At 47.9% G+C, this 21,584-nt stretch overlaps 13 non-coding genes across 13 annotated transcripts; all 13 read left to right on the top strand.

Moving 5' to 3' along the window:
* Window positions 1-574: 574 nt before the first annotated feature.
* LOC142692101 (U2 spliceosomal RNA) lies at window positions 575-765 on the top strand. Its single transcript, XR_012860590.1, has one exon. It is a non-coding gene; the product is annotated as a U2 spliceosomal RNA (small nuclear RNA).
* Window positions 766-2,057: 1,292 nt separating this feature from the next.
* Window positions 2,058-2,248, top strand: LOC142692383 (U2 spliceosomal RNA). The gene has a single exon (XR_012860832.1). It is a non-coding gene; the product is annotated as a U2 spliceosomal RNA (small nuclear RNA).
* Window positions 2,249-3,532: 1,284 nt separating this feature from the next.
* Window positions 3,533-3,723, top strand: LOC142692382 (U2 spliceosomal RNA). Its single transcript, XR_012860831.1, has one exon. It is a non-coding gene; the product is annotated as a U2 spliceosomal RNA (small nuclear RNA).
* Window positions 3,724-5,019: 1,296 nt separating this feature from the next.
* Window positions 5,020-5,210, top strand: LOC142692381 (U2 spliceosomal RNA). The gene has a single exon (XR_012860830.1). It is a non-coding gene; the product is annotated as a U2 spliceosomal RNA (small nuclear RNA).
* Window positions 5,211-6,498: 1,288 nt separating this feature from the next.
* Window positions 6,499-6,689, top strand: LOC142692380 (U2 spliceosomal RNA). Its single transcript, XR_012860829.1, has one exon. It is a non-coding gene; the product is annotated as a U2 spliceosomal RNA (small nuclear RNA).
* A 1,292-nt stretch (window positions 6,690-7,981) lies between these two features.
* Window positions 7,982-8,172, top strand: LOC142692379 (U2 spliceosomal RNA). Its single transcript, XR_012860828.1, has one exon. It is a non-coding gene; the product is annotated as a U2 spliceosomal RNA (small nuclear RNA).
* Window positions 8,173-9,461: 1,289 nt separating this feature from the next.
* On the top strand, window positions 9,462-9,652 carry LOC142692377 (U2 spliceosomal RNA). Its single transcript, XR_012860827.1, has one exon. It is a non-coding gene; the product is annotated as a U2 spliceosomal RNA (small nuclear RNA).
* A 1,280-nt stretch (window positions 9,653-10,932) lies between these two features.
* Window positions 10,933-11,123, top strand: LOC142692375 (U2 spliceosomal RNA). Its single transcript, XR_012860825.1, has one exon. It is a non-coding gene; the product is annotated as a U2 spliceosomal RNA (small nuclear RNA).
* A 1,276-nt stretch (window positions 11,124-12,399) lies between these two features.
* Window positions 12,400-12,590, top strand: LOC142692374 (U2 spliceosomal RNA). Its single transcript, XR_012860824.1, has one exon. It is a non-coding gene; the product is annotated as a U2 spliceosomal RNA (small nuclear RNA).
* Window positions 12,591-13,882: 1,292 nt separating this feature from the next.
* Window positions 13,883-14,073, top strand: LOC142692373 (U2 spliceosomal RNA). Its single transcript, XR_012860823.1, has one exon. It is a non-coding gene; the product is annotated as a U2 spliceosomal RNA (small nuclear RNA).
* A 1,300-nt stretch (window positions 14,074-15,373) lies between these two features.
* Window positions 15,374-15,564, top strand: LOC142692372 (U2 spliceosomal RNA). The gene has a single exon (XR_012860822.1). It is a non-coding gene; the product is annotated as a U2 spliceosomal RNA (small nuclear RNA).
* Window positions 15,565-16,864: 1,300 nt separating this feature from the next.
* LOC142692371 (U2 spliceosomal RNA) lies at window positions 16,865-17,055 on the top strand. The gene has a single exon (XR_012860821.1). It is a non-coding gene; the product is annotated as a U2 spliceosomal RNA (small nuclear RNA).
* Window positions 17,056-18,352: 1,297 nt separating this feature from the next.
* On the top strand, window positions 18,353-18,543 carry LOC142692370 (U2 spliceosomal RNA). The gene has a single exon (XR_012860820.1). It is a non-coding gene; the product is annotated as a U2 spliceosomal RNA (small nuclear RNA).
* Window positions 18,544-21,584: the final 3,041 nt, after the last annotated feature.

The raw sequence follows: 21,584 nt of genomic DNA, 5'->3' as shown, positions 1-21,584 counted from the left end.
CAAAAAAAAGACAGCCTGGCGGCCGGCTGTTGCAGTGTTGCCCTCTCAGGCAACACTGAGTGACTGACTGAGCCTCACCGTCTTATATAAAGTTCAGACGGAACTTTGCACGTGTCATAGTGGAGCCCTCAGGATTCCAGAGCCAGCTTTCTGACATCATAATGGGGCCTCAGAGATAAAAGCCTGGGCCCAGGCAGTGTTGGTCAGTGCTGCTCAGCAGGCAGCACTGGACTGGACTGGATTACAGCTGATACAAGGTGTGAAGGAACAAGGGGTGGCTGTGGGCATGCACTTGCTGCCGCTGCCAGTGTTTATCTGCATGGCAGCAGGGCATTTGGGCGTTGCCAGGAAGGCGTTTTTATGTAGATTCCTCCTCTTTCAGCACTGCATTGTGGTGCAAGCAAAAGAAGCAAATCCTGTCTGGCTTCCTCTCCGGCCTTTATTCACCTCCCGTGTAGCTGTGAGTGTGTGAGCCTGCAGGGCCCCATGGAATTGCCTAGAAGTAGGCTGAATCGCTGCAAGGGCTGAACAGCAGTATCGGGCAGGCTCGGGCAACGTGCGGCCCGTTCGGGTTATCGCTTCTCGGCCTTTTGGCTAAGATCAAGTGTAGTATCTGTTCTTATCAGTTTAATATCTGATACGTCCCCTATCTGGGGACCATATATTAAATGGATTTTTAGAACAGGGGGATGGAAATAGAGCTTGCTCTGTCCACTCCACGCATTGACCTGGTATTGCAGTATTTCCAGGACCGGTGCACCCTTTCCTTATGTGTTGACTAAAAGCAGATTCCAAAAGTGTTTTTTGTCTTTGCTATTGTTTCTGTCTTTCTGAAGGGATCTCCCCTTTTAATCCCATTATTTCAACACCTGTTGGACAATGCATGAGTGATAATGAGCTCATTGATTAAATGCAATTAATGAATAGATTGCCACCTCTTGTTGTGTGTCGTCTGTGTTTCTGTGTTTCCGGCATTTCACATTGGAACACCTCATTCACCTTCCTTGTCTTCTCTCCGCCCTCCCTTTTAGGTAAGTTAAAGAGCTGCACCTGAGCCAGCCACTGATTGATTGATTGATTGATTGATTGATTGATTGATTGATTGATTGATTGATTGATGCAGCACAACAGTCAAATAGTGGAGTGGAGTAGGGGAACAGCAAACAGCCAATAAAGCAGCCCGCCCGCTCGCCTGCCCGCCACAATGGACCTACCTGTGTACACTAGATGGATGTGATGGAATGTACTGTCGTCCCTACATTTCAAGAAGAAGTAAGAATTGCAGTTGCAACAAAGCCTTGCTTGCCTACAAAGAGAGCAGCAATTTGGATTTGTTACTATGTTACCTAGAAGAATAACAAACTGTGCAAGGATGGAGGTTGTAGGAGCAAGGAGAAGTTGTCTGTAAAGTTGGTGGATGCCTATTTTCCATTTTGCAGTCCCTTGTCTCCCTCTTGTGGCCTCCTGGAGGCAACTAGCTGTGCAAAAAAAAGACAGCCTGGCGGCCGGCTGTTGCAGTGTTGCCCTCTCAGGCAACACTGAGTGACTGACTGAGCCTCACCGTCTTATATAAAGTTCAGACGGAACTTTGCACGTGTCATAGTGGAGCCCTCAGGATTCCAGAGCCAGCTTTCTGACATCATAATGGGGCCTCAGAGATAAAAGCCTGGGCCCAGGCAGTGTTGGTCAGTGCTGCTCAGCAGGCAGCACTGGACTGGACTGGATTACAGCTGATACAAGGTGTGAAGGAACAAGGGGTGGCTGTGGGCATGCACTTGCTGCCGCTGCCAGTGTTTATCTGCATGGCAGCAGGGCATTTGGGCGTTGCCAGGAAGGCGTTTTTATGTAGATTCCTCCTCTTTCAGCACTGCATTGTGGTGCAAGCAAAAGAAGCAAATCCTGTCTGGCTTCCTCTCCGGCCTTTATTCACCTCCCGTGTAGCTGTGAGTGTGTGAGCCTGCAGGGCCCCATGGAATTGCCTAGAAGTAGGCTGAATCGCTGCAAGGGCTGAACAGCAGTATCGGGCAGGCTCGGGCAACGCGCGGCCCGTTCGGGTTATCGCTTCTCGGCCTTTTGGCTAAGATCAAGTGTAGTATCTGTTCTTATCAGTTTAATATCTGATACGTCCCCTATCTGGGGACCATATATTAAATGGATTTTTAGAACAGGGAGATGGAAATAGAGCTTGCTCTGTCCACTCCACGCATTGACCTGGTATTGCAGTATTTCCAGGACCGGTGCACCCTTTCCTTATGTGTTGACTAAAAGCAGATTCCAAAAGTGTTTTTTGTCTTTGCTATTGTTTCTGTCTTTCTGAAGGGATCTCCCCTTTTAATCCCATTATTTCAACACCTGTTGGACAATGCATGAGTGATAATGAGCTCATTGATTAAATGCAATTAATGAATAGATTGCCACCTCTTGTTGTGTGTCGTCTGTGTTTCTGTGTTTCCGGCATTTCACATTGGAACACCTCATTCACCTTCCTTGTCTTCTCTCCGCCCTCCCTTTTAGGTAAGTTAAAGAGCTGCACCTGAGCCAGCCACTGATTGATTGATTGATTGATTGATTGATTGATTGATTGATTGATTGATGCAGCACAACAGTCAAATAGTGGAGTGGAGTAGGGGAACAGCAAACAGCCAATAAAGCAGCCCGCCCGCTCGCCTGCCCGCCACAATGGACCTACCTGTGTACACTAGATGGATGTGATGGAATGTACTGTCGTCCCTACATTTCAAGAAGAAGTAAGAATTGCAGTTGCAACAAAGCCTTGCTTGCCTACAAAGAGAGCAGCAATTTGGATTTGTTACTATGTTACCTAGAAGAATAACAAACTGTGCAAGGATGGAGGTTGTAGGAGCAAGGAGAAGTTGTCTGTAAAGTTGGTGGATGCCTATTTTCCATTTTGCAGTCCCTTGTCTCCCTCTTGTGGCCTCCTGGAGGCAACTAGCTGTGCAAAAAAAAGACAGCCTGGCGGCCGGCTGTTGCAGTGTTGCCCTCTCAGGCAACACTGAGTGACTGACTGAGCCTCACCGTCTTATATAAAGTTCAGACGGAACTTTGCACGTGTCATAGTGGAGCCCTCAGGATTCCAGAGCCAGCTTTCTGACATCATAATGGGGCCTCAGAGATAAAAGCCTGGGCCCAGGCAGTGTTGGTCAGTGCTGCTCAGCAGGCAGCACTGGACTGGACTGGATTACAGCTGATACAAGGTGTGAAGGAACAAGGGGTGGCTGTGGGCATGCACTTGCTGCCGCTGCCAGTGTTTATCTGCATGGCAGCAGGGCATTTGGGCGTTGCCAGGAAGGCGTTTTTATGTAGATTCCTCCTCTTTCAGCACTGCATTGTGGTGCAAGCAAAAGAAGCAAATCCTGTCTGGCTTCCTCTCCGGCCTTTATTCACCTCCCGTGTAGCTGTGAGTGTGTGAGCCTGCAGGGCCCCATGGAATTGCCTAGAAGTAGGCTGAATCGCTGCAAGGGCTGAACAGCAGTATCGGGCAGGCTCGGGCAACGCGCGGCCCGTTCGGGTTATCGCTTCTCGGCCTTTTGGCTAAGATCAAGTGTAGTATCTGTTCTTATCAGTTTAATATCTGATACGTCCCCTATCTGGGGACCATATATTAAATGGATTTTTAGAACAGGGAGATGGAAATAGAGCTTGCTCTGTCCACTCCACGCATTGACCTGGTATTGCAGTATTTCCAGGACCGGTGCACCCTTTCCTTATGTGTTGACTAAAAGCAGATTCCAAAAGTGTTTTTTGTCTTTGCTATTGTTTCTGTCTTTCTGAAGGGATCTCCCCTTTTAATCCCATTATTTCAACACCTGTTGGACAATGCATGAGTGATAATGAGCTCATTGATTAAATGCAATTAATGAATAGATTGCCACCTCTTGTTGTGTGTCGTCTGTGTTTCTGTGTTTCCGGCATTTCACATTGGAACACCTCATTCACCTTCCTTGTCTTCTCTCCGCCCTCCCTTTTAGGTAAGTTAAAGAGCTGCACCTGAGCCAGCCACTGATTGATTGATTGATTGATTGATTGATTGATTGATTGATTGATTGATTGATTGATTGATGCAGCACAACAGTCAAATAGTGGAGTGGAGTAGGGGAACAGCAAACAGCCAATAAAGCAGCCCGCCCGCTCGCCTGCCCGCCACAATGGACCTACCTGTGTACACTAGATGGATGTGATGGAATGTACTGTCGTCCCTACATTTCAAGAAGAAGTAAGAATTGCAGTTGCAACAAAGCCTTGCTTGCCTACAAAGAGAGCAGCAATTTGGATTTGTTACTATGTTACCTAGAAGAATAACAAACTGTGCAAGGATGGAGGTTGTAGGAGCAAGGAGAAGTTGTCTGTAAAGTTGGTGGATGCCTATTTTCCATTTTGCAGTCCCTTGTCTCCCTCTTGTGGCCTCCTGGAGGCAACTAGCTGTGCAAAAAAAAGACAGCCTGGCGGCCGGCTGTTGCAGTGTTGCCCTCTCAGGCAACACTGAGTGACTGACTGAGCCTCACCGTCTTATATAAAGTTCAGACGGAACTTTGCACGTGTCATAGTGGAGCCCTCAGGATTCCAGAGCCAGCTTTCTGACATCATAATGGGGCCTCAGAGATAAAAGCCTGGGCCCAGGCAGTGTTGGTCAGTGCTGCTCAGCAGGCAGCACTGGACTGGACTGGATTACAGCTGATACAAGGTGTGAAGGAACAAGGGGTGGCTGTGGGCATGCACTTGCTGCCGCTGCCAGTGTTTATCTGCATGGCAGCAGGGCATTTGGGCGTTGCCAGGAAGGCGTTTTTATGTAGATTCCTCCTCTTTCAGCACTGCATTGTGGTGCAAGCAAAAGAAGCAAATCCTGTCTGGCTTCCTCTCCGGCCTTTATTCACCTCCCGTGTAGCTGTGAGTGTGTGAGCCTGCAGGGCCCCATGGAATTGCCTAGAAGTAGGCTGAATCGCTGCAAGGGCTGAACAGCAGTATCGGGCAGGCTCGGGCAACGCGCGGCCCGTTCGGGTTATCGCTTCTCGGCCTTTTGGCTAAGATCAAGTGTAGTATCTGTTCTTATCAGTTTAATATCTGATACGTCCCCTATCTGGGGACCATATATTAAATGGATTTTTAGAACAGGGAGATGGAAATAGAGCTTGCTCTGTCCACTCCACGCATTGACCTGGTATTGCAGTATTTCCAGGACCGGTGCACCCTTTCCTTATGTGTTGACTAAAAGCAGATTCCAAAAGTGTTTTTTGTCTTTGCTATTGTTTCTGTCTTTCTGAAGGGATCTCCCCTTTTAATCCCATTATTTCAACACCTGTTGGACAATGCATGAGTGATAATGAGCTCATTGATTAAATGCAATTAATGAATAGATTGCCACCTCTTGTTGTGTGTCGTCTGTGTTTCTGTGTTTCCGGCATTTCACATTGGAACACCTCATTCACCTTCCTTGTCTTCTCTCCGCCCTCCCTTTTAGGTAAGTTAAAGAGCTGCACCTGAGCCAGCCACTGATTGATTGATTGATTGATTGATTGATTGATTGATTGATTGATTGATTGATGCAGCACAACAGTCAAATAGTGGAGTGGAGTAGGGGAACAGCAAACAGCCAATAAAGCAGCCCGCCCGCTCGCCTGCCCGCCACAATGGACCTACCTGTGTACACTAGATGGATGTGATGGAATGTACTGTCGTCCCTACATTTCAAGAAGAAGTAAGAATTGCAGTTGCAACAAAGCCTTGCTTGCCTACAAAGAGAGCAGCAATTTGGATTTGTTACTATGTTACCTAGAAGAATAACAAACTGTGCAAGGATGGAGGTTGTAGGAGCAAGGAGAAGTTGTCTGTAAAGTTGGTGGATGCCTATTTTCCATTTTGCAGTCCCTTGTCTCCCTCTTGTGGCCTCCTGGAGGCAACTAGCTGTGCAAAAAAAAGACAGCCTGGCGGCCGGCTGTTGCAGTGTTGCCCTCTCAGGCAACACTGAGTGACTGACTGAGCCTCACCGTCTTATATAAAGTTCAGACGGAACTTTGCACGTGTCATAGTGGAGCCCTCAGGATTCCAGAGCCAGCTTTCTGACATCATAATGGGGCCTCAGAGATAAAAGCCTGGGCCCAGGCAGTGTTGGTCAGTGCTGCTCAGCAGGCAGCACTGGACTGGACTGGATTACAGCTGATACAAGGTGTGAAGGAACAAGGGGTGGCTGTGGGCATGCACTTGCTGCCGCTGCCAGTGTTTATCTGCATGGCAGCAGGGCATTTGGGCGTTGCCAGGAAGGCGTTTTTATGTAGATTCCTCCTCTTTCAGCACTGCATTGTGGTGCAAGCAAAAGAAGCAAATCCTGTCTGGCTTCCTCTCCGGCCTTTATTCACCTCCCGTGTAGCTGTGAGTGTGTGAGCCTGCAGGGCCCCATGGAATTGCCTAGAAGTAGGCTGAATCGCTGCAAGGGCTGAACAGCAGTATCGGGCAGGCTCGGGCAACGCGCGGCCCGTTCGGGTTATCGCTTCTCGGCCTTTTGGCTAAGATCAAGTGTAGTATCTGTTCTTATCAGTTTAATATCTGATACGTCCCCTATCTGGGGACCATATATTAAATGGATTTTTAGAACAGGGAGATGGAAATAGAGCTTGCTCTGTCCACTCCACGCATTGACCTGGTATTGCAGTATTTCCAGGACCGGTGCACCCTTTCCTTATGTGTTGACTAAAAGCAGATTCCAAAAGTGTTTTTTGTCTTTGCTATTGTTTCTGTCTTTCTGAAGGGATCTCCCCTTTTAATCCCATTATTTCAACACCTGTTGGACAATGCATGAGTGATAATGAGCTCATTGATTAAATGCAATTAATGAATAGATTGCCACCTCTTGTTGTGTGTCGTCTGTGTTTCTGTGTTTCCGGCATTTCACATTGGAACACCTCATTCACCTTCCTTGTCTTCTCTCCGCCCTCCCTTTTAGGTAAGTTAAAGAGCTGCACCTGAGCCAGCCACTGATTGATTGATTGATTGATTGATTGATTGATTGATTGATTGATTGATTGATTGATGCAGCACAACAGTCAAATAGTGGAGTGGAGTAGGGGAACAGCAAACAGCCAATAAAGCAGCCCGCCCGCTCGCCTGCCCGCCACAATGGACCTACCTGTGTACACTAGATGGATGTGATGGAATGTACTGTCGTCCCTACATTTCAAGAAGAAGTAAGAATTGCAGTTGCAACAAAGCCTTGCTTGCCTACAAAGAGAGCAGCAATTTGGATTTGTTACTATGTTACCTAGAAGAATAACAAACTGTGCAAGGATGGAGGTTGTAGGAGCAAGGAGAAGTTGTCTGTAAAGTTGGTGGATGCCTATTTTCCATTTTGCAGTTCCTTGTCTCCCTCTTGTGGCCTCCTGGAGGCAACTAGCTGTGCAAAAAAAAGACAGCCTGGCGGCCGGCTGTTGCAGTGTTGCCCTCTCAGGCAACACTGAGTGACTGACTGAGCCTCACCGTCTTATATAAAGTTCAGACGGAACTTTGCACGTGTCATAGTGGAGCCCTCAGGATTCCAGAGCCAGCTTTCTGACATCATAATGGGGCCTCAGAGATAAAAGCCTGGGCCCAGGCAGTGTTGGTCAGTGCTGCTCAGCAGGCAGCACTGGACTGGACTGGATTACAGCTGATACAAGGTGTGAAGGAACAAGGGGTGGCTGTGGGCATGCACTTGCTGCCGCTGCCAGTGTTTATCTGCATGGCAGCAGGGCATTTGGGCGTTGCCAGGAAGGCGTTTTTATGTAGATTCCTCCTCTTTCAGCACTGCATTGTGGTGCAAGCAAAAGAAGCAAATCCTGTCTGGCTTCCTCTCCGGCCTTTATTCACCTCCCGTGTAGCTGTGAGTGTGTGAGCCTGCAGGGCCCCATGGAATTGCCTAGAAGTAGGCTGAATCGCTGCAAGGGCTGAACAGCAGTATCGGGCAGGCTCGGGCAACGCGCGGCCCGTTCGGGTTATCGCTTCTCGGCCTTTTGGCTAAGATCAAGTGTAGTATCTGTTCTTATCAGTTTAATATCTGATACGTCCCCTATCTGGGGACCATATATTAAATGGATTTTTAGAACAGGGAGATGGAAATAGAGCTTGCTCTGTCCACTCCACGCATTGACCTGGTATTGCAGTATTTCCAGGACCGGTGCACCCTTTCCTTATGTGTTGACTAAAAGCAGATTCCAAAAGTGTTTTTTGTCTTTGCTATTGTTTCTGTCTTTCTGAAGGGATCTCCCCTTTTAATCCCATTATTTCAACACCTGTTGGACAATGCATGAGTGATAATGAGCTCATTGATTAAATGCAATTAATGAATAGATTGCCACCTCTTGTTGTGTGTCGTCTGTGTTTCTGTGTTTCCGGCATTTCACATTGGAACACCTCATTCACCTTCCTTGTCTTCTCTCCGCCCTCCCTTTTAGGTAAGTTAAAGAGCTGCACCTGAGCCAGCCACTGATTGATTGATTGATTGATTGATTGATTGATTGATTGATTGATTGATTGATGCAGCACAACAGTCAAATAGTGGAGTGGAGTAGGGGAACAGCAAACAGCCAATAAAGCAGCCCGCCCGCTCGCCTGCCCGCCACAATGGACCTACCTGTGTACACTAGATGGATGTGATGGAATGTACTGTCGTCCCTACATTTCAAGAAGAAGTAAGAATTGCAGTTGCAACAAAGCCTTGCTTGCCTACAAAGAGAGCAGCAATTTGGATTTGTTACTATGTTACCTAGAAGAATAACAAACTGTGCAAGGATGGAGGTTGTAGGAGCAAGGAGAAGTTGTCTGTAAAGTTGGTGGATGCCTATTTTCCATTTTGCAGTCCCTTGTCTCCCTCTTGTGGCTTCCTGGAGGCAACTAGCTGTGCAAAAAAAAAGACAGCCTGGCGGCCGGCTGTTGCAGTGTTGCCCTCTCAGGCAACACTGAGTGACTGACTGAGCCTCACCGTCTTATATAAAGTTCAGACGGAACTTTGCACGTGTCATAGTGGAGCCCTCAGGATTCCAGAGCCAGCTTTCTGACATCATAATGGGGCCTCAGAGATAAAAGCCTGGGCCCAGGCAGTGTTGGTCAGTGCTGCTCAGCAGGCAGCACTGGACTGGACTGGATTACAGCTGATACAAGGTGTGAAGGAACAAGGGGTGGCTGTGGGCATGCACTTGCTGCCGCTGCCAGTGTTTATCTGCATGGCAGCAGGGCATTTGGGCGTTGCCAGGAAGGCGTTTTTATGTAGATTCCTCCTCTTTCAGCACTGCATTGTGGTGCAAGCAAAAGAAGCAAATCCTGTCTGGCTTCCTCTCCGGCCTTTATTCACCTCCCGTGTAGCTGTGAGTGTGTGAGCCTGCAGGGCCCCATGGAATTGCCTAGAAGTAGGCTGAATCGCTGCAAGGGCTGAACAACAGTATCGGGCAGGCTCGGGCAACGCGCGGCCCGTTTGGGTTATCGCTTCTCGGCCTTTTGGCTAAGATCAAGTGTAGTATCTGTTCTTATCAGTTTAATATCTGATACGTCCCCTATCTGGGGACCATATATTAAATGGATTTTTAGAACAGGGAGATGGAAATAGAGCTTGCTCTGTCCACTCCACGCATTGACCTGGTATTGCAGTATTTCCAGGACCGGTGCACCCTTTCCTTATGTGTTGACTAAAAGCAGATTCCAAAAGTGTTTTTTGTCTTTGCTATTGTTTCTGTCTTTCTGAAGGGATCTCCCCTTTTAATCCCATTATTTCAACACCTGTTGGAAAATGCATGAGTGATAATGAGCTCATTGATTAAATGCAATTAATGAATAGATTGCCACCTCTTGTTGTGTGTCGTCTGTGTTTCTGTGTTTCCGGCATTTCACATTGGAACACCTCATTCACCTTCCTTGTCTTCTCTCCGCCCTCCCTTTTAGGTAAGTTAAAGAGCTGCACCTGAGCCAGCCACTGATTGATTGATTGATTGATTGATTGATTGATTGATTGATTGATGCAGCACAACAGTCAAATAGTGGAGTGGAGTAGGGGAACAGCAAACAGCCAATAAAGCAGCCCGCCCGCTCGCCTGCCCGCCACAATGGACCTACCTGTGTACACTAGATGGATGTGATGGAATGTACTGTCGTCCCTACATTTCAAGAAGAAGTAAGAATTGCAGTTGCAACAAAGCCTTGCTTGCCTACAAAGAGAGCAGCAATTTGGATTTGTTACTATGTTACCTAGAAGAATAACAAACTGTGCAAGGATGGAGGTTGTAGGAGCAAGGAGAAGTTGTCTGTAAAGTTGGTGGATGCCTATTTTCCATTTTGCAGTCCCTTGTCTCCCTCTTGTGGCCTCCTGGAGGCAACTAGCTGTGCAAAAAAAAGACAGCCTGGCGGCCGGCTGTTGCAGTGTTGCCCTCTCAGGCAACACTGAGTGACTGACTGAGCCTCACCGTCTTATATAAAGTTCAGACGGAACTTTGCACGTGTCATAGTGGAGCCCTCAGGATTCCAGAGCCAGCTTTCTGACATCATAATGGGGCCTCAGAGATAAAAGCCTGGGCCCAGGCAGTGTTGGTCAGTGCTGCTCAGCAGGCAGCACTGGACTGGACTGGATTACAGCTGATACAAGGTGTGAAGGAACAAGGGGTGGCTGTGGGCATGCACTTGCTGCCGCTGCCAGTGTTTATCTGCATGGCAGCAGGGCATTTGGGCGTTGCCAGGAAGGCGTTTTTATGTAGATTCCTCCTCTTTCAGCACTGCATTGTGGTGCAAGCAAAAGAAACAAATCCTGTCTGGCTTCCTCTCCGGCCTTTATTCACCTCCCGTGTAGCTGTGAGTGTGTGAGCCTGCAGGGCCCCATGGAATTGCCTAGAAGTAGGCTGAATCGCTGCAAGGGCTGAACAGCAGTATCGGGCAGGCTCGGGCAACGCGCGGCCCGTTCGGGTTATCGCTTCTCGGCCTTTTGGCTAAGATCAAGTGTAGTATCTGTTCTTATCAGTTTAATATCTGATACGTCCCCTATCTGGGGACCATATATTAAATGGATTTTTAGAACAGGGAGATGGAAATAGAGCTTGCTCTGTCCACTCCACGCATTGACCTGGTATTGCAGTATTTCCAGGACCGGTGCACCCTTTCCTTATGTGTTGACTAAAAGCAGATTCCAAAAGTGTTTTTTGTCTTTGCTATTGTTTCTGTCTTTCTGAAGGGATCTCCCCTTTTAATCCCATTATTTCAACACCTGTTGGACAATGCATGAGTGATAATGAGCTCATTGATTAAATGCAATTAATGAATAGATTGCCACCTCTTGTTGTGTGTCGTCTGTGTTTCTGTGTTTCCGGCATTTCACATTGGAACACCTCATTCACCTTCCTTGTCTTCTCTCCGCCCTCCCTTTTAGGTAAGTTAAAGAGCTGCACCTGAGCCAGCCACTGATTGATTGATTGATTGATTGATTGATTGATTGATTGATGCAGCACAACAGTCAAATAGTGGAGTGGAGTAGGGGAACAGCAAACAGCCAATAAAGCAGCCCGCCCGCTCGCCTGCCCGCCACAATGGACCTACCTGTGTACACTAGATGGATGTGATGGAATGTACTGTCGTCCCTACATTTCAAGAAGAAGTAAGAATTGCAGTTGCAACAAAGCCTTGCTTGCCTACAAAGAGAGCAGCAATTTGGATTTGTTACTATGTTACCTAGAAGAATAACAAACTGTGCAAGGATGGAGGTTGTAGGAGCAAGGAGAAGTTGTCTGTAAATTTGGTGGATGCCTATTTTCCATTTTGCAGTCCCTTGTCTCCCTCTTGTGGCCTCCTGGAGGCAACTAGCTGTGCAAAAAAAAGACAGCCTGGCGGCCGGCTGTTGCAGTGTTGCCCTCTCAGGCAACACTGAGTGACTGACTGAGCCTCACCGTCTTATATAAAGTTCAGACGGTACTTTGCACGTGTCATAGTGGAGCCCTCAGGATTCCAGAGCCAGCTTTCTGACATCATAATGGGGCCTCAGAGATAAAAGCCTGGGCCCAGGCAGTGTTGGTCAGTGCTGCTCAGCAGGCAGCACTGGACTGGACTGGATTACAGCTGATACAAGGTGTGAAGGAACAAGGGGTGGCTGTGGGCATGCACTTGCTGCCGCTGCCAGTGTTTATCTGCATGGCAGCAGGGCATTTGGGCGTTGCCAGGAAGGCGTTTTTATGTAGATTCCTCCTCTTTCAGCACTGCATTGTGGTGCAAGCAAAAGAAGCAAATCCTGTCTGGCTTCCTCTCCGGCCTTTATTCACCTCCCGTGTAGCTGTGAGTGTGTGAGCCTGCAGGGCCCCATGGAATTGCCTAGAAGTAGGCTGAATCGCTGCAAGGGCTGAACAGCAGTATCGGGCAGGCTCGGGCAACGCGCGGCCCGTTCGGGTTATCGCTTCTCGGCCTTTTGGCTAAGATCAAGTGTAGTATCTGTTCTTATCAGTTTAATATCTGATACGTCCCCTATCTGGGGACCATATATTAAATGGATTTTTAGAACAGGGAGATGGAAATAGAGCTTGCTCTGTCCACTCCACGCATTGACCTGGTATTGCAGTATTTCCAGGACCGGTGCACCCTTTCCTTATGTGTTGACTAAAAGCAGATTCCAAAAGTGTTTTTTGTCTTTGCTATTGTTTCTGTCTTTCTGAAGGGATCTCCCCTTTTAATCCCATTATTTCAACACCTGTTGGACAATGCATGAGTGATAATGAGCTCATTGATTAAATGCAATTAATGAATAGATTGCCACCTCTTGTTGTGTGTCGTCTGTGTTTCTGTGTTTCCGGCATTTCACATTGGAACACCTCATTCACCTTCCTTGTCTTCTCTCCGCCCTCCCTTTTAGGTAAGTTAAAGAGCTGCACCTGAGCCAGCCACTGATTGATTGATTGATTGATTGATTGATTGATTGATTGATTGATTGATTGATTGATGCAGCACAACAGTCAAATAGTGGAGTGGAGTAGGGGAACAGCAAACAGCCAATAAAGCAGCCCGCCCGCTCGCCTGCCCGCCACAATGGACCTACCTGTGTACACTAGATGGATGTGATGGAATGTACTGTCGTCCCTACATTTCAAGAAGAAGTAAGAATTGCAGTTGCAACAAAGCCTTGCTTGCCTACAAAGAGAGCAGCAATTTGGATTTGTTACTATGTTACCTAGAAGAATAACAAACTGTGCAAGGATGGAGGTTGTAGGAGCAAGGAGAAGTTGTCTGTAAAGTTGGTGGATGCCTATTTTCCATTTTGCAGTCCCTTGTCTCCCTCTTGTGGCCTCCTGGAGGCAACTAGCTGTGCAAAAAAAAGACAGCCTGGCGGCCGGCTGTTGCAGTGTTGCCCTCTCAGGCAACACTGAGTGACTGACTGAGCCTCACCGTCTTATATAAAGTTCAGACGGAACTTTGCACGTGTCATAGTGGAGCCCTCAGGATTCCAGAGCCAGCTTTCTGACATCATAATGGGGCCTCAGAGATAAAAGCCTGGGCCCAGGCAGTGTTGGTCAGTGCTGCTCAGCAGGCAGCACTGGACTGGACTGGATTACAGCTGATACAAGGTGTGAAGGAACAAGGGGTGGCTGTGGGCATGCACTTGCTGCCGCTGCCAGTGTTTATCTGCATGGCAGCAGGGCATTTGGGCGTTGCCAGGAAGGCGTTTTTATGTAGATTCCTCCTCTTTCAGCACTGCATTGTGGTGCAAGCAAAAGAAGCAAATCCTGTCTGGCTTCCTCTCCGGCCTTTATTCACCTCCCGTGTAGCTGTGAGTGTGTGAGCCTGCAGGGCCCCATGGAATTGCCTAGAAGTAGGCTGAATCGCTGCAAGGGCTGAACAGCAGTATCGGGCAGGCTCGGGCAACGCGCGGCCCGTTCGGGTTATCGCTTCTCGGCCTTTTGGCTAAGATCAAGTGTAGTATCTGTTCTTATCAGTTTAATATCTGATACGTCCCCTATCTGGGGACCATATATTAAATGGATTTTTAGAACAGGGAGATGGAAATAGAGCTTGCTCTGTCCACTCCACGCATTGACCTGGTATTGCAGTATTTCCAGGACCGGTGCACCCTTTCCTTATGTGTTGACTAAAAGCAGATTCCAAAAGTGTTTTTTGTCTTTGCTATTGTTTCTGTCTTTCTGAAGGGATCTCCCCTTTTAATCCCATTATTTCAACACCTGTTGGACAATGCATGAGTGATAATGAGCTCATTGATTAAATGCAATTAATGAATAGATTGCCACCTCTTGTTGTGTGTCGTCTGTGTTTCTGTGTTTCCGGCATTTCACATTGGAACACCTCATTCACCTTCCTTGTCTTCTCTCCGCCCTCCCTTTTAGGTAAGTTAAAGAGCTGCACCTGAGCCAGCCACTGATTGATTGATTGATTGATTGATTGATTGATTGATTGATTGATTGATTGATTGATTGATTGATGCAGCACAACAGTCAAATAGTGGAGTGGAGTAGGGGAACAGCAAACAGCCAATAAAGCAGCCCGCCCGCTCGCCTGCCCGCCACAATGGACCTACCTGTGTACACTAGATGGATGTGATGGAATGTACTGTCGTCCCTACATTTCAAGAAGAAGTAAGAATTGCAGTTGCAACAAAGCCTTGCTTGCCTACAAAGAGAGCAGCAATTTGGATTTGTTACTATGTTACCTAGAAGAATAACAAACTGTGCAAGGATGGAGGTTGTAGGAGCAAGGAGAAGTTGTCTGTAAAGTTGGTGGATGCCTATTTTCCATTTTGCAGTCCCTTGTCTCCCTCTTGTGGCCTCCTGGAGGCAACTAGCTGTGCAAAAAAAAGACAGCCTGGCGGCCGGCTGTTGCAGTGTTGCCCTCTCAGGCAACACTGAGTGACTGACTGAGCCTCACCGTCTTATATAAAGTTCAGACGGAACTTTGCACGTGTCATAGTGGAGCCCTCAGGATTCCAGAGCCAGCTTTCTGACATCATAATGGGGCCTCAGAGATAAAAGCCTGGGCCCAGGCAGTGTTGGTCAGTGCTGCTCAGCAGGCAGCACTGGACTGGACTGGATTACAGCTGATACAAGGTGTGAAGGAACAAGGGGTGGCTGTGGGCATGCACTTGCTGCCGCTGCCAGTGTTTATCTGCATGGCAGCAGGGCATTTGGGCGTTGCCAGGAAGGCGTTTTTATGTAGATTCCTCCTCTTTCAGCACTGCATTGTGGTGCAAGCAAAAGAAGCAAATCCTGTCTGGCTTCCTCTCCGGCCTTTATTCACCTCCCGTGTAGCTGTGAGTGTGTGAGCCTGCAGGGCCCCATGGAATTGCCTAGAAGTAGGCTGAATCGCTGCAAGGGCTGAACAGCAGTATCGGGCAGGCTCGGGCAACGCGCGGCCCGTTCGGGTTATCGCTTCTCGGCCTTTTGGCTAAGATCAAGTGTAGTATCTGTTCTTATCAGTTTAATATCTGATACGTCCCCTATCTGGGGACCATATATTAAATGGATTTTTAGAACAGGGAGATGGAAATAGAGCTTGCTCTGTCCACTCCACGCATTGACCTGGTATTGCAGTATTTCCAGGACCGGTGCACCCTTTCCTTATGTGTTGACTAAAAGCAGATTCCAAAAGTGTTTTTTGTCTTTGCTATTGTTTCTGTCTTTCTGAAGGGATCTCCCCTTTTAATCCCATTATTTCAACACCTGTTGGACAATGCATGAGTGATAATGAGCTCATTGATTAAATGCAATTAATGAATAGATTGCCACCTCTTGTTGTGTGTCGTCTGTGTTTCTGTGTTTCCGGCATTTCACATTGGAACACCTCATTCACCTTCCTTGTCTTCTCTCCGCCCTCCCTTTTAGGTAAGTTAAAGAGCTGCACCTGAGCCAGCCACTGATTGATTGATTGATTGATTGATTGATTGATTGATTGATTGATTGATTGATTGATTGATTGATGCAGCACAACAGTCAAATAGTGGAGTGGAGTAGGGGAACAGCAAACAGCCAATAAAGCAGCCCGCCCGCTCGCCTGCCCGCCACAATGGACCTACCTGTGTACACTAGATGGATGTGATGGAATGTACTGTCGTCCCTACATTTCAAGAAGAAGTAAGAATTGCAGTTGCAACAAAGCCTTGCTTGCCTACAAAGAGAGCAGCAATTTGGATTTGTTACTATGTTACCTAGAAGAATAACAAACTGTGCAAGGATGGAGGTTGTAGGAGCAAGGAGAAGTTGTCTGTAAAGTTGGTGGATGCCTATTTTCCATTTTGCAGTCCCTTGTCTCCCTCTTGTGGCCTCCTGGAGGCAACTAGCTGTGCAAAAAAAAGACAGCCTGGCGGCCGGCTGTTGCAGTGTTGCCCTCTCAGGCAACACTGAGTGACTGACTGAGCCTCACCGTCTTATATAAAGTTCAGACGGAACTTTGCACGTGTCATAGTGGAGCCCTCAGGATTCCAGAGCCAGCTTTCTGACATCATAATGGGGCCTCAGAGATAAAAGCCTGGGCCCAGGCAGTGTTGGTCAGTGCTGCTCAGCAGGCAGCACTGGACTGGACTGGATTACAGCTGATACAAGGTGTGAAGGAACAAGGGGTGGCTGTGGGCATGCACTTGCTGCCGCTGCCAGTGTTTATCTGCATGGCAGCAGGGCATTTGGGCGTTGCCAGGAAGGCGTTTTTATGTAGATTCCTCCTCTTTCAGCACTGCATTGTGGTGCAAGCAAAAGAAGCAAATCCTGTCTGGCTTCCTCTCCGGCCTTTATTCACCTCCCGTGTAGCTGTGAGTGTGTGAGCCTGCAGGGCCCCATGGAATTGCCTAGAAGTAGGCTGAATCGCTGCAAGGGCTGAACAGCAGTATCGGGCAGGCTCGGGCAACGCGCGGCCCGTTCGGGTTATCGCTTCTCGGCCTTTTGGCTAAGATCAAGTGTAGTATCTGTTCTTATCAGTTTAATATCTGATACGTCCCCTATCTGGGGACCATATATTAAATGGATTTTTAGAACAGGGAGATGGAAATAGAGCTTGCTCTGTCCACTCCACGCATTGACCTGGTATTGCAGTATTTCCAGGACCGGTGCACCCTTTCCTTATGTGTTGACTAAAAGCAGATTCCAAAAGTGTTTTTTGTCTTTGCTATTGTTTCTGTCTTTCTGAAGGGATCTCCCCTTTTAATCCCATTATTTCAACACCTGTTGGACAATGCATGAGTGATAATGAGCTCATTGATTAAATGCAATTAATGAATAGATTGCCACCTCTTGTTGTGTGTCGTCTGTGTTTCTGTGTTTCCGGCATTTCACATTGGAACACCTCATTCACCTTCCTTGTCTTCTCTCCGCCCTCCCTTTTAGGTAAGTTAAAGAGCTGCACCTGAGCCAGCCACTGATTGATTGATTGATTGATTGATTGATTGATTGATTGATTGATTGATTGATTGATTGATGCAGCACAACAGTCAAATAGTGGAGTGGAGTAGGGGAACAGCAAACAGCCAATAAAGCAGCCCGCCCGCTCGCCTGCCCGCCACAATGGACCTACCTGTGTACACTAGATGGATGTGATGGAATGTACTGTCGTCCCTACATTTCAAGAAGAAGTAAGAATTGCAGTTGCAACAAAGCCTTGCTTGCCTACAAAGAGAGCAGCAATTTGGATTTGTTACTATGTTACCTAGAAGAATAACAAACTGTGCAAGGATGGAGGTTGTAGGAGCAAGGAGAAGTTGTCTGTAAAGTTGGTGGATGCCTATTTTCCATTTTGCAGTCCCTTGTCTCCCTCTTGTGGCCTCCTGGAGGCAACTAGCTGTGCAAAAAAAAAGACAGCCTGGCGGCCGGCTGTTGCAGTGTTGCCCTCTCAGGCAACACTGAGTGACTGACTGAGCCTCACCGTCTTATATAAAGTTCAGACGGAACTTTGCACGTGTCATAGTGGAGCCCTCAGGATTCCAGAGCCAGCTTTCTGACATCATAATGGGGCCTCAGAGATAAAAGCCTGGGCCCAGGCAGTGTTGGTCAGTGCTGCTCAGCAGGCAGCACTGGACTGGACTGGATTACAGCTGATACAAGGTGTGAAGGAACAAGGGGTGGCTGTGGGCATGCACTTGCTGCCGCTGCCAGTGTTTATCTGCATGGCAGCAGGGCATTTGGGCGTTGCCAGGAAGGCGTTTTTATGTAGATTCCTCCTCTTTCAGCACTGCATTGTGGTGCAAGCAAAAGAAGCAAATCCTGTCTGGCTTCCTCTCCGGCCTTTATTCACCTCCCGTGTAGCTGTGAGTGTGTGAGCCTGCAGGGCCCCATGGAATTGCCTAGAAGTAGGCTGAATCGCTGCAAGGGCTGAACAGCAGTATCGGGCAGGCTCGGGCAACGCGCGGCCCGTTCGGGTTATCGCTTCTCGGCCTTTTGGCTAAGATCAAGTGTAGTATCTGTTCTTATCAGTTTAATATCTGATACGTCCCCTATCTGGGGACCATATATTAAATGGATTTTTAGAACAGGGAGATGGAAATAGAGCTTGCTCTGTCCACTCCACGCATTGACCTGGTATTGCAGTATTTCCAGGACCGGTGCACCCTTTCCTTATGTGTTGACTAAAAGCAGATTCCAAAAGTGTTTTTTGTCTTTGCTATTGTTTCTGTCTTTCTGAAGGGATCTCCCCTTTTAATCCCATTATTTCAACACCTGTTGGACAATGCATGAGTGATAATGAGCTCATTGATTAAATGCAATTAATGAATAGATTGCCACCTCTTGTTGTGTGTCGTCTGTGTTTCTGTGTTTCCGGCATTTCACATTGGAACACCTCATTCACCTTCCTTGTCTTCTCTCCGCCCTCCCTTTTAGGTAAGTTAAAGAGCTGCACCTGAGCCAGCCACTGATTGATTGATTGATTGATTGATTGATTGATTGATTGATTGATTGATGCAGCACAACAGTCAAATAGTGGAGTGGAGTAGGGGAACAGCAAACAGCCAATAAAGCAGCCCGCCCGCTCGCCTGCCCGCCACAATGGACCTACCTGTGTACACTAGATGGATGTGATGGAATGTACTGTCGTCCCTACATTTCAAGAAGAAGTAAGAATTGCAGTTGCAACAAAGCCTTGCTTGCCTACAAAGAGAGCAGCAATTTGGATTTGTTACTATGTTACCTAGAAGAATAACAAACTGTGCAAGGATGGAGGTTGTAGGAGCAAGGAGAAGTTGTCTGTAAAGTTGGTGGATGCCTATTTTCCATTTTGCAGTCCCTTGTCTCCCTCTTGTGGCCTCCTGGAGGCAACTAGCTGTGCAAAAAAAAGACAGCCTGGCGGCCGGCTGTTGCAGTGTTGCCCTCTCAGGCAACACTGAGTGACTGACTGAGCCTCACCGTCTTATATAAAGTTCAGACGGAACTTTGCACGTGTCATAGTGGAGCCCTCAGGATTCCAGAGCCAGCTTTCTGACATCATAATGGGGCCTCAGAGATAAAAGCCTGGGCCCAGGCAGTGTTGGTCAGTGCTGCTCAGCAGGCAGCACTGGACTGGACTGGATTACAGCTGATACAAGGTGTGAAGGAACAAGGGGTGGCTGTGGGCATGCACTTGCTGCCGCTGCCAGTGTTTATCTGCATGGCAGCAGGGCATTTGGGCGTTGCCAGGAAGGCGTTTTTATGTAGATTCCTCCTCTTTCAGCACTGCATTGTGGTGCAAGCAAAAGAAGCAAATCCTGTCTGGCTTCCTCTCCGGCCTTTATTCACCTCCCGTGTAGCTGTGAGTGTGTGAGCCTGCAGGGCCCCATGGAATTGCCTTGACCTTCCTAAGTAGAGTCGTGTGTTAATGAACCTTCCCTTACCCATCTTATCCCTCCACCCCCACCTTTAGGAAAGACACGTGACACCGAGGTTGGATGTGAAATGGCCACAGCAGCCGTTTATTAATTTCACAGTTTTATCAAAACAATTTAAATCCGAAACATTCGGATAACTATTTAGGAATCCACCAGAGAATTCCTCCTAATAATTCACTTGACCCAACATGGGTCAGAATCGTACATAACAATTTAACGTTAACATTAACCCGAGCAGAGGAAGTCCTTGAAGCCCCTTCAGATGTTCCTTTTTAAGAACACACCGAATTAGCCATCTGCAAACCACCAATTACCTCCAGCCGTAAACCAGCTCGGAAGCACCGTTCACCTCTGCAGATGGCTCCAACCACTAGAAGTCCACTTCAAGGGGATAACACCCGATGAAGCCCTCAAGTGATATACCGACCACTAGAAGTCCACTTCAAGGGGATAACACCCGATGAAGCCCTCAAGTGATATACCGACCACTAGAAGTCCACTTCAAAGGGATAACACCCGATGAAGCCTTCAAGTGATATACCTTCTACCAGAAGACCACTTCAAAGGGATAACACCCGATGAAGTCTTCAACCATGTACCTTTTTTGGGGGACGCATACCCCCGATGCGACCCCCCCACCATTTTGTACTGACTGGCCTCAAGGACTCCCCCCGCCAGCTGCCATGACAACAGAACCTACTCCGGGAAAAAAGGAAAAACATGTTAAATAAGCACACAAAACAAAGACAACACTCATAAACGGACGTACATAAAGCCCCACAGGGGTAACAAACAAAGGGCGGGAGGGTGGGAGCTTGTCTCTCCCTGTGTTACTCCTCCCGCTGCTTCCGGCTCAATGCCGCAAACAGCGGGAAGCTCAGCAACGGCCCCCTGACTCCTCCTTGTCCCTCCTCCACCTCCTCCTAACTCTCCCTCCAACTCTCCCTTACCTATTAACCCTTTCCCTACCAGTGAGGTCATGGAGGCTTCCCCTTAAGCCCTGCAGGCTGCGTCCAGCCTCTTCTTGACCTTCCTAAGTAGAGTCGTGTGTTAATGAACCTTCCCTTACCCATCTTATCCCTCCACCCCCACCTTTAGGAAAGACACGTGACACCGAGGTTGGATGTGAAATGGCCACAGCAGCCGTTTATTAATTTCACAGTTTTATCAAAACAATTTAAATCCGAAACATTCGGATAACTATTTAGGAATCCACCAGAGAATTCCTCCTAATAATTCACTTGACCCAACATGGGTCAGAATCGTACATAACAATTTAACGTTAACATTAACCCGAGCAGAGGAAGTCCTTGAAGCCCCTTCAGATGTTCCTTTTTAAGAACACACCGAATTAGCCATCTGCAAACCACCAATTACCTCCAGCCGTAAACCAGCTCGGAAGCACCGTTCACCTCTGCAGATGGCTCCAACCACTAGAAGTCCACTTCAAGGGGATAACACCCGATGAAGCCCTCAAGTGATATACCGACCACTAGAAGTCCACTTCAAGGGGATAACACCCGATGAAGCCCTCAAGTGATATACCGACCACTAGAAGTCCACTTCAAAGGGATAACACCCGATGAAGCCTTCAAGTGATATACCTTCTACCAGAAGACCACTTCAAAGGGATAACACCCGATGAAGTCTTCAACCATGTACCTTTTTTGGGGGACGCATACCCCCGATGCGACCCCCCCACCATTTTGTACTGACTGGCCTCAAGGACTCCCCCCGCCACAGCGAAACAGGCCTTGACCACCTTAAGCCTGTGAGTTCCGCCACACCACCACCG

The sequence above is a fragment of the Rhinoderma darwinii genome, assembly GCF_050947455.1.
Source record: "Rhinoderma darwinii isolate aRhiDar2 chromosome 5 unlocalized genomic scaffold, aRhiDar2.hap1 SUPER_5_unloc_39, whole genome shotgun sequence".
NCBI lineage: Eukaryota > Metazoa > Chordata > Amphibia > Anura > Rhinodermatidae > Rhinoderma > Rhinoderma darwinii.
This window is presented reverse-complemented; position numbering and strand designations above follow the sequence as displayed.